The sequence below is a fragment of the Jaculus jaculus genome, chromosome 20 (genome assembly GCF_020740685.1).
Source record: "Jaculus jaculus isolate mJacJac1 chromosome 20, mJacJac1.mat.Y.cur, whole genome shotgun sequence".
NCBI classification, from domain to species: Eukaryota; Metazoa; Chordata; class Mammalia; order Rodentia; family Dipodidae; genus Jaculus; species Jaculus jaculus.
In genome coordinates, this window is record NC_059121.1 from 27757906 (window position 1) to 27777704 (window position 19799).

At 38.4% G+C, this 19799-nt stretch overlaps 1 pseudogene; it reads right to left on the reverse strand.

Moving 5' to 3' along the window:
- Positions 1–1567: 1567 nt before the first annotated feature.
- LOC123456260 lies at positions 1568–17077 on the reverse strand (annotated as a pseudogene).
- Between the last annotated feature and the right edge of the window lie 2722 nt (positions 17078–19799).

A 19799-nucleotide genomic window follows, 5' to 3' on the forward strand; every position in this document is an offset into this window, starting at 1 on the left:
TTATGTTCACGCCTCACTGACGCAGTCAGCAGTCCACTCAGGATGAGAGGAGAGGGTGGAGGATACATCATTATGTCCACGCCTCACTGACGCAGTCAGCAGTCCACTCAGGATGAGAGGAGAGGGTGGAGGATACATCATTATGTCCACGCCTCACTGACGCAGTCAGCAGTCCACTCAGGATTAGAGGAGAGGGTGGAGAATACATCATTATGTCCACACCTCACTTATGCAGTCAGCAGTCCACTCAGGATGAGAGGAGAGGGTGGACCATGCATCATTATGTTCACGCCTCACTGACGCAGTCAGCAGTCCACTCAGGATGAGAGGAGAGGGTGGAGGATACATCATTATGTCCACACCTCACTGACGCAGTCAGTAGTCCACTCAGGATGAGAGGAGAGGGTGGAGGATACATCATTATGTCCACGCCTCACTGACGCAGTCAGTAGTCCACTCATGATGAGAGGAGAGGGTGGAGAATACATCATTATGTCCACACCTCACTGACGCAGTCAGCAGTCCACTCAGGATGAGAGGAGAGGGTGGAGAATACATCATTATGTCCACACCTCACTGACGCAGTCAGTAGTCCACTCAGGATGAGAGGAGAGGGTGGAGAATACATCATTATGTCCACACCTCACTGACGCAGTCAGCAGTCCACTCAGGACCAGACAAGTGGAGGGAGGAAAAAGCACGTTCTATCCACACCTTACTGTGAAGCAGGCATTAGAACACTCAGGAGTATACAAGGGGAGGGTGGAGAGCAGTCCTCTCTGATGACACTTTACTGTGAAGCAGGCATCATTCCACTCAGGACTAGAAAAGGGGAGGATGGAAAACACATCACTATGTCCGCACCTCACTGTGAAGCAGAAATTAGTCCCCTCAGGAGTATACAACGGGAGGGAGAAGAATGCACCTCTCTGATCACACATTACAGTGACACAGGCGTTAGTCCACTCAGGACTGGACAAGGGAAGGGCGGAGAACACACTGCTCTGTCCGCATCTCACTGTGGTGCAGGCATTAGTCCACTGAGGAGGGCAACGTCCTTTACAGCATTCATTTCTTAAAGGTCCTGCTTTTGAATGCTACTTGAAAAGAATTTAAATATCAACAAAAGTTTTGCAAGTGACATTCATACCTTAATAGCCCTCTCTCCAAATAAATTGTGTTTTATTTCATTCTTACTCTTGAAAGATGGTTTCAGCTAAGTACAGATTTCCTAATTATAGTCACTTTTTCCTGGGTGTCTTCACAATATTATTTTCCTTTCAGGTTACTGTGTAGAACTTGATGTCACACAAACTCTCTGGTTACTTTTTAATCTCTCTTTGTACATAATATTTTGCATAGCAAGCTTTGAATAGCTGATTGTAGGCTTTTGTCATTTTATAGAGTTTTAATCCACCATGTTAATAATCAGGACACTTCAGAGCACCTTAAATTTATAATAATATTTTTAGAATCTGGTTTTTAAAATGTTGCTTAAAAAAAGAAAAAAATAAAAGAATTAAAGAAATGTTACTTGAGCTTTCAAGAAAAAGTACTCTACCATTACTTAACAGATGTTTATTTGATTAAAGAGATTATCCTTAATAGCCTAAACATCAATCCATGAATCACTTCTATGGTAATTTTATTTTTACATTTTATTTATTTATTTGCTCGGAGAGATAAGTGGGCATGCCAGGCCTCTTGCCACTGCAAATGAAATCCAGATGCATGTGTCACTTTATGCATCTGGTTTATCTGAATACTAGGGAATTGAAGTTGGGCTGTCAGGCTTTGCAAGCAATTGCTGACCCATCTCTCCAGCTCTACTTTTTTTGATAGTTTTTTAGCTGTCTCTAGTAACTCTGGCAAGTTTGTCTTCTGACTTTTGATCTTGTGTTTTTAAACTCAATAGTAGACTATCCAGTCCCAGTTGAGCTTCTGACTGCTCTGTCAGACAAATCAAACACTAGACCATGGTCTAGTTTGAATTCATAAACAAACAAGAGGCACTCTAGTATTTATTCCACATAAGCTCAAGTAATTTGTGATCCAAGGAGTATTTGAAATGGGGCCTCTAAAGCATAGTGTTCTTTGCAGTGTACACTAAAAACTTCAATTTTTTTAAGTGGAATATTCTGATTCTCTGAAGGTCTTTCATCACGAGTTTATAGCCCTTTGGATATGATTATCCTAAAGATTTTTGTGCCAAGATTCACCTTTATTGCAGACATCATTCTTGTTGGGTCAATTACTACTATTAAGAACAGTTCTGGGCTGGAGAGATGGCTTAGCAGTTAAGCGCTTGTCTGTGAAGCCTAAGGACCCCAGTTCGAGGCTCGATTCCCCAGGACCCAAGTTAGCCAGATGCACAAGGGGGCGCAGGCATCTGGAATTTGTCTGCAGTGGCTGGAAGCCCTGGCGTGCCCATTCTCTCTCCATCTGCCTCTTTTTCTCTCTGTCTGTAGCTCTCAAATAAATAAGTAATAAAAATATTTTAAAGGAAAGAATGGTTCCTAATATTGCTCCTGGTTAAATATTTGTGTACACTAATACCAACCCCAGAAATCCAGCAGCCATAACCAGGGTTGCTATGATACCAGCCAATGACATTTTTGAGGCATGCAATCTGCTTAGTGTTTTCCATGTATGTCTGTGGCAGCCTAAGCATTTACTTAGTCTCAGTGGCCTTTTTAGGTATGTCAAAGCTGTCCAGGATGACTTTGGTTTCACCATCCACCTATCCAAGCATTAAAACCCTCACTTCCACATTCCCTCAGTTGCCATGCATCCTATTTACAACCAACATGATTCCACAGTGACTACTGACATCCCACTTAAGAGGGCCCTCAGGAGAATGGGAACAGGGATGAGGGGCCATAGGAGGATAACCCTAATGGGAATAGACCAATCTGAACTAGTTTCATATGTTAAACTTCTCAATAAAATCCATAATGATGATTCTTAGCCCAGAGTTTTGCCACCAGGATATCTTGATGCTATATGTTTGTCATGCTTAAGATTTCATCAATACTGCACTTCTGACATGTTGTTGACCAAATTCTCAGGTTATCTGGGCCACCCCACATCAGGTGCTGCCGTAGCCAAGGAATCAGAGTTTTCTCCTTCATAAACAAGATGCAACTTTAATTCATTAGATCTCTGGGTATGACCTGTGGACTCACCCACCATTTGTTCAAACTGTCACTAGACTCTCCAGCCAGCCACTACTGATTTTTTTTTTTTACCTTCCAGGTTCTAACTTGCAATAACTCTGTAAGAAGTTGTCTGATCATATTCATTGTTTTTCTACATATTGTTTCTCACCATTATCTTTTTTTCCTTTTCTTGAGACACTTTTGTTAGTTGAATGTTGAATCTTTGTATTGTATCATTCTATTCCCAGTATCTCTTTTTAAAACTTTATTTTATTTATCTATTTATTTGCTCTGTGTGTGTGTGTGTGTGTGTGTGTATGAGAAAGAGAGAGAGAGAGGAGACAGACACAGAGAGAATGGGCATGCCAGGGCCTCCAGCCACTGCAAACAAACTCCAGATGCATGCGCCCCCTTGTGCATATGGCTTAGGTGGGTATTGGGGAATTGAACTGGGATCCTTTGGCTTCTCAGACAAGTGCCTTAAATGCTAAGCCATCTCTTCAGCCCCCTCAGTATCTCTTTTAACTCTTGTCTTCAGTATGCAGTGTCTTTATTAATTTCTTCAACTTGCTAATTCTCACTTTATGTCCAAACGTTAATGGATAAACCTTCCCTTTACTATAATTGTGTCACTTCTAGAATTTTTACTTGGGAATATTTTAAATATCTTAGTTCCATTGCCATGTTCTTCATTATTTGCCTATAATTTTGATCAACACTCTTGCACATCTTCACTCATTATACAAATTTACTTCATACCTTTATCAGTGTAACATATAGCTACTCCAGTCATATTGTGATTGCCAGACTTGTTAGAGACCTTTAACAGCGATGCAGTAAACAGGCTGCAGAAGTACAAAATGGACTTCTACCCACCCAGAGGGAGACAGGGAAGCCTTAATAAAATCCTGACATTAAGACTGAATTAAGGAATACTGGTAAAGAATTTCAGACAGACTGCTTAAATGCTGTGTACAGTTTCCTGCTTATAAATTTGGTACCAGAAAATAACAATATGAGGCCAGACAGTCAGGGAGGGTGAGCTGCTCCTGAAGGCTTCAATGATATTGTAGGTACTTGGCCTCAGTCTTCTAGGTCATTGGTTTCAAACTGTACAATGAAACCACCTTGTTTCCACAAAAGAATAGACCATATCGTCCACTCCTATGAAGACAGAATAGCACAATTTACTTCTATATTTTCCCCATTTTAAACATTTGTCACCTGTGTTTAAGAAAAAAAAGTGTTAAAAGTGCCCAAGTCCTTAGGTGATAAGAGGACAATCTGTGATCCAGCCCTGGAGAAGTCAGTGAGTTAGTTCTTTAGTTAAACCTCCAGTTTATATGCAGCCTGATGGCAGCCTTGTGAGTCTCAGAGCTCAGGACCTGTTTGTTGAGCTGGCCTGGGATCTTGCCTCAAGGAGGCTGCATGATAGTAAGTGAGGGTCATGTTAAGCCACTAAATTTATGATAATTGCTGCATCACAATAGAATTCTAAGAAACCACTCTAACACATTTACCACATAATTCATTTCAGAGCAATTCTCATATCTTCAGCTCAGAGTTCTATCTGTGTATACTTTCTTCCCTGATAGCCTTGCTTCCCACTTACAATATGTTTTCTATTCCATGGATTTTTTCAAATTCCTTCTCCTTTATGCACTTAAAAAAGAATTTATTTATTTGCAAGCAAAGAGTGATACAGAGAAAAGAGACACACAGAAAGAATAGGTGTGCCAGGGCCTCTAGCCACTGCCACTGAACTCCAGATTGATTTATTTATTTGAGAGAGGGAAAGAGGAACAGAAATAGAAAGAGAGAGAGGGAGAGAATGGACACACCAGGGCTTCCGGCCACTGCAAATGAACTCCAGATGCATGTGCATCTGGCTTACATGGGTACTAGGGAATTGAACCAAGGTCCTTTGGGTTTGCAGGAAAGCTCCTTAACTGCTAAGCCATCTCTCCAGCCCCTCTCATGAACATTTTTATTGTTTTAATTATTTGTTTTTATTTAAGACAGAGAGAGGAGAAGAGGGAGAGAGAAAATAGGTGTTCCAGGGCCTCTAGCCACTGCAAACGAATTCCAGATGCATGTGCCACCTTGTGCATCTGGCTTACATGGCATCTGGAGAATCGAACCTGGGTCCTTAAGCTTCACAGGCATGCACCTTAACCTCCAAGCCATTTGCCTGCATCTTTCTCAGCATCTGCAGCATCACAGATTACTGAGCAATTCCTTCAGACAATAATGTTCTGGTTCTGCTAGCCATATTATAGCTCCTTGTGTCTCTGTGTATCTAACCATGATTATCCCAGAAACCTAGCTTTTGCATAAGAATGTCTAGTGTTGCTCTTCCCTTCTTGTAAGTCAATAAAAATATCTGACATCCTGGAAATGGCTCCTATCATAACCAGACATTCTGTTTTCAATATTACTGAAAGAGTCTCATTTACACCTAGTCCAGATGCATGTGCCTTCTTGTGCATCTGGCTTATGTGGGTCCTGAGGAATCAAACCAAGGTCCTTTGGCTTTGCAGGCAAATGCCTTAACTTCTAAGCCATCTCTGCAGCCCCAAGAGAAAATCTTTTGAGGTGTGTGTTTTCCATCTTCTTTGAGACAGTGTCCTTTGCTGCTACAAATAAGCTGCCAGATTGCTTATGACCATCAGTCTATATGGCTTTGGTGCTTCAGATTCTCCTAGCTTCACCTCATATTGTTACAGGTGCTCTGGGATCACATATGAATGTCCCACTTCGCTTCTGGCTTTATGTGGGTGCTGAGGAAGCAAACCTGGGCAGGTCTTGCAAGCAAGGACCTTTAGCTGCTGAGCCAACTCCTGAACTCCTCCAATTCTTAAATTCTTCTCCAACTTTTGCTCTCTAAACTCATTTCACTCCTTATCAACAGCTTAAATGATTTGTGTCTGTATTGCCAAAAATGTTTTCTTTAGTACCAATGTTGAAGTAATGTATTTCTTTCAACAATAATATAATAACTTCCTAAGCTCTGAGCTCTGGATGGAAAACTTTTTTTTTTTCATTCTGAGTTCTCAAAATACCATCTCTTTTACATACTTCCCTTCTACAACAATTGTATGAATTCATTCCAATACACATTTGATGCAGTAAGTTTTTCATGGGGGAGTCTTGTTTATCCCTTTTTGCACACAGAAATATTTGTACTTCTTTCTTGTTAGTGCTCTGAAATCACCTATTATTAGAAGCCTCCTAAATTTAAAGTTCTGAATATTATTCATAAGAGCCTTATAACACTTGGCATTCTTTACAACACTGCTCCTCTTTTTCAATCTGTACTGTGGTTGTCTATATACCTATATCCACACTAGGCATTACTCTATTGAGGTAAGCACAGGGCAACCTGACCGTTTCCTTGTCGACAATGCAATCCACTGTGTAGGGTGTAAGTACTCCATACATGTTCATGGTATGAATTAATGTCTGCCATAAGCATGACCATCTGGCCTTACAGGTGACAGGACACTGTGACCTACAAACTAAGAAAACATGTTGCATCTTTGAAGAAGAAATAAGCAGAGAGGTATTTGGGGATGGATTTGGGTTTGTGTGTGTGTGTTTGCTTGTTTGCACTGCACACTAAACATAGTACAGGATAAATTGTGAGCCTGTCTATATAAACTCATTAAAAATAACAGAGTTCCTATCTTGCCATACAAAAAGTCATTCAAGATAGATCTTAAATCCCAGAACAGAATCCAAAGCCATGACAACCAAAGCCAATATCCTTGTTTTGTTTTGTTTTTTTAAAAAAAAAGGTATAATCAGATTTCTTTGTGATTTAGGGGTTGATGCTCATGCCTCTTAGGTCACAAGAAAACATTATTTTTTAAAAAAAAATCAAAATGCTTGGCACTATTATACTTTAAATGATTACTCATAAAATATTTTATTAAGAAAATCAATAATAGACCATGGCTTGGAAGAATGCTATAAAACACATATCTGACACACTAATAGTATCCAGTACAAATGTATAACTATTTCAACTCAATAAGCAATTCAAAACAAGATAAAATGATATGAAACAACCCCATAAAGACAATACTCAACTTCATTAGTTATCAGAAAAATGCCAGCTTTTCAAAATATAATGAAGCATGTTCCAGAATGACTAAAATTAAAAGATCCACAAAGATTAGATGCCATAATTAGAATTCTTATACATTTAACATGATTGATAGCATTACTTTGAATAATGATTCTATTTATTATAAAATTGAAAACACATCTACCCTGTGATTGATAACTCCATCCTTGGGCATTACCTAAGGCAAAGAAAACACAAGTGTATCCCCCCTGCAAAAAAAGTAGAACATTGAAACCTAAACAATAATGTCTCAAACCAAGGAACTAGCCAAGAATACATAAATAAAAAAATATAAATAAAACACTTATCATGCTTGAACAGTAAAATGAAACAAAGTATTGATGTGCCAAATGTAAACTAATTCATACATTAAAGGTGTCATTGAATGATTCTATTTATGTGAAATTCTAGTAATGGTCTCTAACAGGGTGGGAATTGTTACAGTTACCTTGTTATTACTGGGACAAAATACCCAACCAAAAGCAGATGATGAAAGGTAAGGGATTAATTAAGTTTTAAGAGTCCCCAGGGGAATTTTCACTGCAGCAGGGAAGGCATGGCAGAGCAGAGGCTGAGCATCACGTCCGGCCACACCATCTGGGAGGCAGCAAGAAGACTGAGTTGACTGACGAACACCCAGACTGGCTGGACTAATAAGCCTCAAGGTCCACCCCCAGTGACACACCACCCCAGAAAGGCTCCACCTCCCAAAGGCTCCACCAACTAGGAATTTAGTATGAGACTTAATCACAAACACATGAGGCTGTGCAGGAAAATTTTACATTCAAACCACCACCAGAATGGAGATGGATTGGAAAGATTCCAGAGAACTTTCTGGCCACTAGGAATGCTCTGTGTCAAGAATGGAATTTGCTTAATTTAGGTGCATGAACTTGTGTATCTAGGACCATATCTTTCATTCTGTATAACTAATAGAAGAAAAGCAAAAAATGATATAATAAATAATTAAGTATCCAAAAATATTTAAAAGGCAGTCTATATTCTTATCTATAATTTACTTCCAAATATATTAACAGTAGGATGGATTAATATACACAGAGAAGATAGAAAGATATACAAATGCCCAATTAAGAAAGCAAAGTGCTAATAAGGTTTAGAAAATATTATATGTGTTCAGTGTGAAATTCGTCTAATGCTGCTTTGTGGAAAAGTAATAAATAAGTTACTGTGTGGGGGAGGATTTTTGCATTATATATCGTACAAATTGTTTGGAATCATTCCATAATCATAAATAGTACTAAAGTCATACTTAGAAAATAACTAAATGGTCATTTTCATAGTACTTTGCAAAGGCAAATTAGATGAATTTTCCAAACTGAACTTAAAATCATTCAATATTTAAGATGCAAGCTCTAGAAGAGGTAGCTCTAAAAAGTTCTCAGCTATTTAATTTGTTTTCTTTTTAAAATTGCTTTAATCTTTTCCTACTCTTCTTTGATAATGCTATATACATTATTATTGGAAATTTCTCTTGTTCTTAAATTTCATGTAAAACTAATGAATAAGTACATCCTTTCAACAAACAGCAAGTAGTTATGAGTTTTGATGTGTTAAGATTCCTCCTTTTACATGTCTCCCTTTTGCCAGTTCCTTACTCTGTCTCTGTAGCAGACTCAGTTTCATTCAGTTTTCCCTTGTTTATGGGGTATTTTGTGTGAGTATGACCTCTCTACTACCTCCCTTTAGGTCTCCATTTAACCTTGATTATAAACCTAACTGAATTGTGGTCTGTGTTATTTAGCCCCTTCCTCCACACACTCATCTATATGAGACCAGTCACATCTACTTTTAAGATTTTACCACTGCTAACTTGCTATGGTTTTTGTTGCAGTGAGGTTCATATTTCTGGCAGAAATCACCTGACCAACAGCAGCTTGTGGGAAAAATGTTTATTTTTGCTAACAGAACTTGAGGGGACGCTCCACAATGGCAGGGAAAACAATGGCATCAACAGAGAGTGTGCCAAATAATGGCAAGGGGACACTGGCTATATTGCTTATAAGCCGGTCCCCAGCAATACACTAACTCCAGGAGGTGTTAATTCCCAAATATCCACCAGCTGGGAACCTAGCATTCAGAACATCCAAGTTTATGGGGGACACCTGAATCAAACCACCACATTCTGCCCCTGGCCCCCATATACTGATAACCATACATGATATAGAATATAAATGCATTCAGTCCAACTTTAAAAGTCCCCATAGTTTTATCAATCCCAGTGATGTTCAAACATCCCCAGAATCCAGTCTTTTAACTGAGCCATAATACCAAAAACTCCCCCCAAAACCCATAATGGCACAGAACAAACACTCACACTGCAAAAGATGGCATTGGGCATAGCAAAGAAATATTCAACTAATACAAGGTTTAAACAGGGCAAACATCAAACTCTGTAGCTCCAAGTCCAACTACTCAAGTCAGTGACAAATCTCCAAGTTCAATAATTCTAACCAGCAACAAGTCTCTGGAGTTCCAATTCCCCCCACTCCTTTAGCTAGGCTACTCACAGTCCTGGAAAATTTCATCTAGGGCTGGCAGCTTTCTTTAGCAACCATCTCGTGGTCCTGGATCCCCAATGGGTCTCCACCGCAACCCACGGTTCACCCTCATGGCTCCATCTGGTCTCGATGCAGGAAATCCAGCAAACCTGCTTCACACTGCCCATGGCCATTTTCAAAACACAAGACTGTGCTTCAAATTCAATGAGTCTCTCTTGCCTTCATTTCTCATTCTCCATATTACCAGGTGGGGTGCCACCTGTTAATCTGAAGGGCAGATAAAGCAGACTTTGAAGAACAGGACATTTCTTGAGCACTCAGGCCCCTTCAAAAGTATCTGCATTCTTTCTGTTGTCCCAATGCAGGTCAGCTGGCCTAATCTGAATGGTTGTAGTCTCTCATACAATTGCAGGTGAATGGACAAGAGTTTCAACCCAAAGCTTTCGTTTTTTCTGTGCCATATCCCTCTGCTCACACCAGTCCATTTCTACACAATGCAACCCTGCACAAGTTCTCAGGACACGGGCATAACAGCAAGCCTCTCAAACTGCTTCTAGCCTAGTCCTGGCAAAGCTCTTTCTCATCCTCACAAGCCAAACCTCACATTCCGTAGCTCTTACTGTATTCAGGCCTTTCAACTCTGACTGGAATAGTCCAACAAGCTGTACTTACAGCACTGCAAGGTGTCTCTTAGGCCAAGGTTTCAAATCCTTCCACATTCCTCTTGAAAATCAGCTCCAAAAGGCCAAAGACACACAGTCAGGTGTCGAGCAGCAATCCCACTCCTCTGGTACTAACTTTCCTGTTGCTGTCATGTTCACATTATTGGAAGAAATCACCCGACGAAGAGCAGCTTGTGGGAAAAAGGGGTTATTTTTTGCTTAAAGATTTTAGGGGAAGCTCCACGATGGCAGGAGGAAACAATGGCATCAGCAGAGGATGGACATCACCTCCTGGCCTAAATCAGGTGGACAGCAGTGGCAGGAGAGTGTGCCAAACACTAGAAAGGGGACACTGGCTATAATATCCATAAACCAGCCCCCAGCAACACACTGCCTCCAGGAGGCACTAATTCCCAAATCTCCATCAGCTGGGAACCTAGCATTCAGAACACTTTAGTTTATGGGGACACCTGAATCAAACCACCACAGTTGTTTTATTATTGACATTTAAAGCATATAATGTGTTAATGCCTATGATCCCAGAATAAGCTGTGAAGAAACAAGAATCTCTGGATTTTGCAGCATATATTTCTGAATAATAATCAACCTAAAGTTCCAAGACTAGATAATGTTATATTGTTCTCTTCTAAAGGTCTGTCATAGTTTCAGCCAGATTAATATGAAGCTTTAACTCCTGATTTGAAAGTCATTCTACAATTATAGGTAACATAGTTCAACGTCTTTAATATTCAGGAAAAAAAATACAGGAAGACAAATGGAAGGATATTGACTCTTCCAACTTTGCTAGCAAAAGACCCATTTTTGAATCCCTTTTTCAGTTAAAGCTCACTAAGCTGAAATAAGGTGAACTTTAGCTACTGTATAAAAACAGGGAAGCATAAATATTAAAGAAGAGACAGAACAAACATCTTTAGACAAATTCTTAAATTTTTTTTTGTGACAATCTCTCTTTCTATAAGATGCTGTTTGGTGTTATTCCCTGATTAAGTAAAGCAAAAAGATTTGAATTCATTCAATCCTTATAGTAGAATAAACAAAACTTGAGGTTAATAATTTCTCTGAAGGAATAACTTATTTGTATGTTGATAAGTTATTTTCCAAGAACTAAATTAGCTTAAATTATAGCAGTAAAAGTGACAGAAGTACTGCTAGTCTTCTGATTCCAGACTTATTTATGCTGCATCCCAGTACATCCATCAATTTAATACTAGAGTATTAATGACAATAAGAATATAATGTGAATATTTTCACAACGTTTGTGAACTATAACCTGCTAATATAGCTGATATTACCTTCTGTCTTGCCATGTGAGAAATAGATATTTTGTGTTTCATAGTTTTCCAAACTAACATTATTAAGGAAAAGGCAACACAATAATTATTACTCTCTCTTGGTCTTTTTATCAATCTCTCCTGCCTTCTAAAACTAAATCAATCCAAGTGTGATGGCATACGGCATACAACTCTAATCTTACTACGTAGGATGTGTAGACAGGAAGATGGGAACCAGAGACCCACTTGGGCTACAGATCCATTTGCCAGACAGCCTATAGTACATAATAAGATTTTATCTAAAATGATGAAATAAAATAAAATATAAGCACATTAAACAAATAATCCTAAGTACAGGGTCTGATGAAGCTCAGGCTGGTTTTGGACTAACAAATCTCCAGTTTACAACCACATAGTTAAGGCTTTTTTCTCATAAAAAAACTGTTAAGAGTTCAGTCTCCAGAATAAAGCAATTATAAAAAGTAAAAGCTGATCCATTTTCTCTTTTTCTATACCATATACAACTTAATCTGGTTATTTTCTTAATAAGTGGTTGACAAAAACCACACTTTAGCAATATATCCAGTAAAACAGGATTTCAACAGGTCAATTCAAAATTGTAACATCAAGCTGGCAAATCTTATTCCCAAAGATCCCAAAGAAAGAAAATTCAAATTAGTGAGAATAGAAAAAAAATTATATATAGGAACGGAATTATGTTAAAAAGTTCTCTAGTCCATATGTCCAATTCTAAAATATATATCATTGCTCAAATTATTTTATTTCAGTAACATGTTTTAAAAATCTCTGTTATTTAGCACTTGGCAGGCAGAGGTAGGAGGATCACCATGAGTTCAAGGCCATCCTGCATTAGTGAATTCTAGCCCAGTCTGGGTTAGCGAGACCCTACCTCGAAAAAAATAATCTGTTATTAATTCTTTTGAAAGTATTACTAGAAAATCTTATTCTCCCAAAGATATCTGGAATAAACTAACTCACTTGATCCCCCCTTCAGTCTCCAAGGTTTATCTTCTTCACTTCCTCAATCCCTCAAACACCAAGGGCAAAAGGACAGTTCTTTTCCTACAATGTGAAATTTCTAGCTACAAGTGAACAAACCATGACTCAAATGAATTCCTGTCCACTCTCGCCCTAAGTCTGATTTAGAAGCTGTCAATGTGATTGAGTAAAAACATGGGTTCTGTGTCATCACAAAACCAACTTGAAGCAAAAGAGGAGGTACAGTTATCTCCCATGCCTGTTATGCTCTTAAATATGTTATGTTCCAGTTCACATTAATGCTTCCTGGTGACTGACTAAAACTGGATTTTTGCTTCATCAACCGGGCTAATTAAGGCTTCTGTTCTGGTCCTTGGATGACAAGGCAGAGTGTGGCTTCAATCAAATTGCTGGTTGACTCTCCTATGGGCCTAAATCATACCCAGTAATGTAATCAAACCAGCTTGGCTAAATTACACACCATATATCGGTAAATGGCTTTTCTGGGTCACTAGTCTACACACAATCTGGCATTAAAGTATAGCAGATAAAAAGAAATGTTTGAACATTTCCAAGAAATTCACATGCATTACTTAAGGCTTTAACTAATAAGAAAGTATTAGAAGAAAAAGAGCAGGACATGAAAGCACGTCCATCCCAAATGTCATTAGCTGTGATCTTTAATCAGGCGCTCATTCCAGTTACTGGGAGGGATTGCCAACCTCCCAGAGGGAAGTCAGCCGCAGACTAAGAATGGGAAAACCAACTTGAAAAAAAAAAAAAAAATGAACCTGAATGATAACTGAGCCCAGATGGAGAAAAGAAAGGTTAACTGTAGAACTGGTCTTATTTAAAGGCCACCAGTAAATTTAAGCCATGGATAAACTTACCCAAACACTGAAAAGACTGCTACCCCTCCACCCACAACCATAGTAAAAAAGAGAAAGGGACCCTCTAGCAAGGACTTTTCCCAAGTATCCGTATGGAACAGAGGTCCTGGAATGGAAGTTATAGGTTGAGCAGTGTACTGGGACAGTGGAAGAAACAGCAGCTGGTTCTTATTATTTGCATATATTTTTATTATGGGTAAAAACATGGGCATAGAGCCATGGTGCACTGCTGTGCAGACCTCCCAAAATGGTAAGAGCAAGAGGGCTAGCTTTCTTCCATCACTTCTGCGGATAGGAATAATGCAAGGGTCTTTTCCAGCGGAACTCTAAAAGAAACAGGACCTCTCACATGGCATACAGCTCTGTATAAAAAAAATGAAGAAATAGCTTGAGGGACACCTAATTTAAAAAATGTTTATAACGTGATTAAATAATAGCAAGAGAACTGAATTTAATGCGAGCAAACATTAAGCATCAAGTCTTTAGAAATGCATGTTTGTTAGTTGCTTAAATTTTTAAATGCCATGAGGTATAGCTGAGAATACAGACACTACATCAAACCAGTCCTTGGCAGAGGAGGAAAGTACTCAGACCTCACGCCCATGTCCTTGAATCTCCTATAACTTCCTGCACATGCCTGCTTGGAAGCAGATGGTTACCCCTGTCCACAGACTCTCCAGGCACAACCACAGGAGTGCAAGGCACCCCTCAGCCCAAAGGGGAGAGTGGATCTGGAGAGGCATAAAATGACCTCCTCTACACTCCTTTCAAATCTATTCTCGATGCCACAGAAAAAGGGCACCTGTTTAAACCAGGTCACATGTATCAGCCATTTGGCTCCAGACCTCTAGTGACTTCTTTCAATCAGAGGATCAGAGACATGAAAAGCTCTACGTGGCATATACTTTACTTTCTAGCCCACACTGCGCCTCTCCTAGAGCTACCAGTGGTCCTTCCCCATCCGCCCTTGCTCTTCAACTGGAAGCTCTTGCACAGATGAGAATCATGCTTTCTCACCACTAGTGGGCCTTTGCTCAAAGGTCCCTTATCAGGGTGACTCTGTTTCATGTCCCAACCTTTCCTTATACTTTAACAGCCTGTCTCTTCACGATTTTTTTCACACCACTTTCAACATTAGCTCAATTCTATTTTACTTTTGTTGTTGCTGTTTACTGTGTGACTTTCAGAATTCGAATGAGCCCCCGAAGTACACACTTTCTGTTTTGCTCTCAGATGCAACCACATAGCCTCCAGAATAACACAAGGGATGTAGAAGCAATGCATTTGTTGAATGAGTAAGTGAGTGAAAAGAGTGTATTACTGAAGATTTCTGAAGGTATTTCATCGTAATTTTCTTTTGGGTTGTTAGCTATTACTCACTTGTTGCCTGTAAAAAGACTTGTCAAAATAATTCTTTCCCAGTTTGGTTAGATAGTTAACTGTATTTAATGGGGACTGAGTGAGGAAAACCCTTCCTATCATACTTTCTTCACATTATCAAGCAGCACAAAAACTGAACAAATTGCTTTAGACAAGGGAAAGTGATCTCCCTTTGATTTTGGGAACAAAACAAGCTTCCCTCCTTCTTGCTGTGGAATTGTAGGGTCACAATGAGTGACCTCCTAATTACCAAATCCCACAAACAGTCCTCAGAACTTATCTTTCTTGACTTCTCTGGGTTATCTGAAACTTTTGTACACTCCTTCCTTTAAAACACTGCTCAGTGATTTGGTTTACTGATTAAATGATTAGCTTAAAAATTGGTGGGCACCAGGATTTTTAGTAAAATTAAATCCATTTTGTTAAATCTAGTTGTTACTTTTGAAACAATGAAAAATAAACTAGAAATCTCTATAAGAACATAAAGATTTTCATTAACTACAAAAGCAATGTATTATAAGAATTTGAATTGCATTAATAAAGAAGTAAAGAAGAAAAATTAAATCCCACTGCAAGAGATAGGCAATTTAAAATGAAAACCTTCAATCGTCTTTAATGCATTCCTTTCATTCATTTATTCATTCAACAAATGCACTGCTTCTACATGCCTTGTGTTGTTCTGGAGGTTCTAGGTTTAAAGTATCACAAAATTTTGGAAATAGAATATTTAAGATATATTCATTATATCTATGCTTATTACATTATATGCATGCATATCTATATAATAACTGTAGAATGAATATATCATTATAAGAATTCACTGAATGGTTTAAACTCATGTAATATTATACATAGATTGTTTGCATTTTAGTTTAGTATAATCTGATTCATTTTTTGAACATATTTTTATGCTATTCAACTAATATATCCTCAACCTTAACAGAATTGTTCAGTGATAGATAATATCTACAAATACTAATGTTTACCCTCCAATATTTATTGTACCTCATTTACTTGTATTGAGACACAGATACTGCTTCTTTGCAGCTGTAACTCCAGAGGAATAGTGGGGTGTGCAGACAAGCTTACTTCACTTCTTTTGTGTGTGTGTGGTCAAGGTAAGTCCTTGCTCTTGTCCAAGCTGACCTGGAATTCACTATGCAGTCTCAGGCTAGCCTCAAAATCATGGCAATCCTCCTACCTCTGCCTCCTGAGTGCTGGGATTAAAGGTATGTGCCACCACACCAGGCACATACCTTACTTTCAATGTAAGAAACACTGCCTATGATCACTGATACTTTTATCCAGCATTTGCAAACTTAAGTAGTAATAAATATACTAGCCATATAGATGTAAAATTGAATATTTTCCTAAAGCAGAACTTTTACCCTGTCAGCCTCTCTGACACATTTATCATACCGTTTTGATTTTCCTACTTCTATTTTTAACTAGTTAATCCTGAGGTTTCAAGATTTTTACATTTAAAATTAAAATAAATTTCCATCTTCTCTAAAGCCAAAAGATTTGGCAACACTAAGTGTGCAACTAACTTTGAGGGACAAAAACATCAGGAATAAACTAGCTTATCTCTAGAGGCAACATATATATCTCCTACTTGACCAAGGTCCACAGAGCTCACGTATTGGATAAGTACTTTCTTATACTCAAATTATTCTACTTACATACTGTTGCCTGATTCATATAGGAATTATATTTTGGCAGCTATTCTAAAACATGAATTTTAAGTACCCCATAAAATTCTACCATATCACTATTCTATAAATCAGCGTAGTAACTGCATGTTTGTAAATATTTCGACTATTTTATGTTATCTCTATTTAAAATTTACATAATTCCCAGGAGAAGGTTTTCACCTGAGCAGTAACAGGTGTCATCACTCCATCTAAAGACTGTTTTCTTAGAGACATGTCATCAGGTGGTGTCATTACTACACTTGAAGACTGTCTTTGTACAGATGCATCATCAGGTAGTGTTATCACTACACTTGAAGACTGTCTTTGTACAAATGAGTCATCAAGTGGTGTCATCATTACACTTGAAGACGGTCTTCTTAGAGACATGTAGTGAAGACAGTCCTCTTAGAGACACGTACTAAAGGCAGTCCACTTAGAGATGCATCATCAGATGGTGTCATCTCTCCACTTGAAGACTGTCCCCTTAGAGATGCATCATCAAGTGGTGTCATCTTTCCATGTTAAGACTGTCCTCTTAAGAGATGTGTCATCGGGTGGTGTCATCACTGTGGAGGCACCATGGAGTGCCTGTAGACAAAGGCTTCACGTCGAACACTTGATTGGCTCCTGATGCAGTCAGGAGTGAGAAGAACCAGGCATATAGGGGCTGCCACCATACTAGTGGAATATACCAACTGTTTCAAAGTAAATGTTTTATTAATGAGCATATATGCAGGCGTGCATATGTGAGTGCATACTTGTGTGTACAGAAGTACATATAAGTATGGGTGCATGTTGAGCCCAGAGGACCCACTCAGGAGTCATTTTTCAGCTACCACACACCTTCTTGAGACACAGGGCTTACCTATTAGACAACATATACTGGGCAGGGTGCCCCAGGGGTCTTGACTTATCTTTGCTTCCACAGAATTAGGATTATAGGTGCATACTTCTATGTTTGTAATTTTTTCATGGGTAGTGGATATTGAACTCAGGTCCTCAGGCTTACAAAGCTACCACTATGCCATTTGAGCTATCTCCCCAGACCTGTTTCACAGTGATTTTTTTTAAACTAAAAGTTGCATTCTTAAACAATGGTGACAAGTATTGTATAGTAAATGTATAAATGGATAGTGTAATCATTTACCATCACTACCAAGATTATGCACTGTACATAGCTGTAATTGGACATGCATTATTTTTATACAACTGGCAGTTATATAAAGTTATTTACTAGCATCACCACAAATAAGAATGTGATGGACCACAAAACTGAAGTGGGTATGGAACAGAGGCAGATAGGAATTTTTCAGCCATAATATGATCTTCTGAGACCACTATATTTGCAGTCTCCATTTGACCAAACTGTCATTGTGCAGCACATGACCATGTGACTCTGTCCACTTTTAATTGCTATACACAAGTATCTCTGTTGTAATTTGAATGTAAAATATTCTCCATAGACTCCTGTGATTAAACACTTGGTCCCCAACTTGCTGCTCTCTTTGGGAAGATTGTGGAAACTTTAGGAAGTAAGTACCTGGCTGAAGGAAGTGAGTCACTGAGGGGAAGACCTTGGGAAGAAACTTACACAGGAGTTCAGCAAAAGTTAGAAACAGTCCAAAATAGCTTCTACCATAGGAAATTGACCATAGTTTTGGTTAATAACTGGCCATTATAGAATTACAGTGACTACAGTGTATGTCCAATCTGTTGTTTACTTGCAACTGTTTTGCTTTATAGAAATAATACATTTCCACATATATTTCAAATTAGACTGTATTTATGATATGAGTGTTCATTTTGTCTTTAGTTTCAAGGCTCAAAAGTGATGGAAATGAATCAAATTGGGAGTTAGGGTTCTATGAATTCTCCTCATGCTTCTGTCCTCACTTGTGATTATTGGTGGGCAAGCTTCGTTCCCCACATACTGACCTTCTCTTTCTGGACAAAAAAAATCTAATGCCAGCACTACACGATCTTGTGAGCATGACTGAGTTTTGACAGTGAAAGAAAAAGTGCTTCAAATAAAGTATTCAGTAAGCAACAGCTATTCTCATTCATTTGCATAAAAAATTCCATCTAACGTCAATTTAAAACTTTTCATTTAGATTGTCTTTTCATTATTTATGGTTTAAAATAAGACACTATATATAACTCTTCAGACAATGTATAGTTGTTTGGGCGCATGATATAGAGGTAGCTCTCACATCATGTTATATGATTTTACAAACACCGTGCCACAAATTTTAAAATAATTATTCCTGCCCCACTAATTGGAAATAACATCATTTAAACATAATCTACTAAGTATATCTGCATTTGTTCTAGGGCATGTTTAGTTGTATTTAAAAAATACTGCCTTGTTTTAAAAAACATCTGACAGAAATATTTTCCTATTGTCATTCTGTGCATCAGCCTCCCTTATTTTTCTCCTAATTGTTTTTGTATGAGTTGTGTAGATGTGTGTGTGTGCATACTTTTATGAAATTCTACACCCTTGTGCTTCCTGTGACCCTGTTTGCCCCAATTTCCTTCTGTTTTACTATCCCTCTGCTCTCAGCACCTCCTATTTGCTCATGGTCCTTCTTCATTCTCAATATCGGTGTGACAAAGGGGTCTTCCTCTGGTTTGTGTTACATGCACTCGCTCACTGTTGTAACTGTTTCTGTCTTGCTGGTCCAGACTGACTGGACTTTATGCATGCATTTCCTGCTGTCGGTTGAAATTTTTTTGCATATGTGAGCCCAGGTATGTCAAAGGCTATAAAATGCCCATTCAAGTCAATCACTTTTTGTATTTTCTATATCTTCTAACACAAATCATTCTTTCCTGCATCTTGGTTAAGGATGAAGCCTCCCTTATTAGTCCTTTCCTGTTGACCTTCCTTTGGCCAATGGCCTAAATAGGATAATCGCATGTTCTGGTAGGATTTTGAAAACGCATACCCTCAAATTCAGCTTATTCAATTATAAATATAAAAAGACTGCATTCTAGGCCTTATCTATAAATGTAACTCTCTTTGCTAAATAGTTCTAAAGTTAAAAATCACATAATTTATTTAATATTTTTCAAG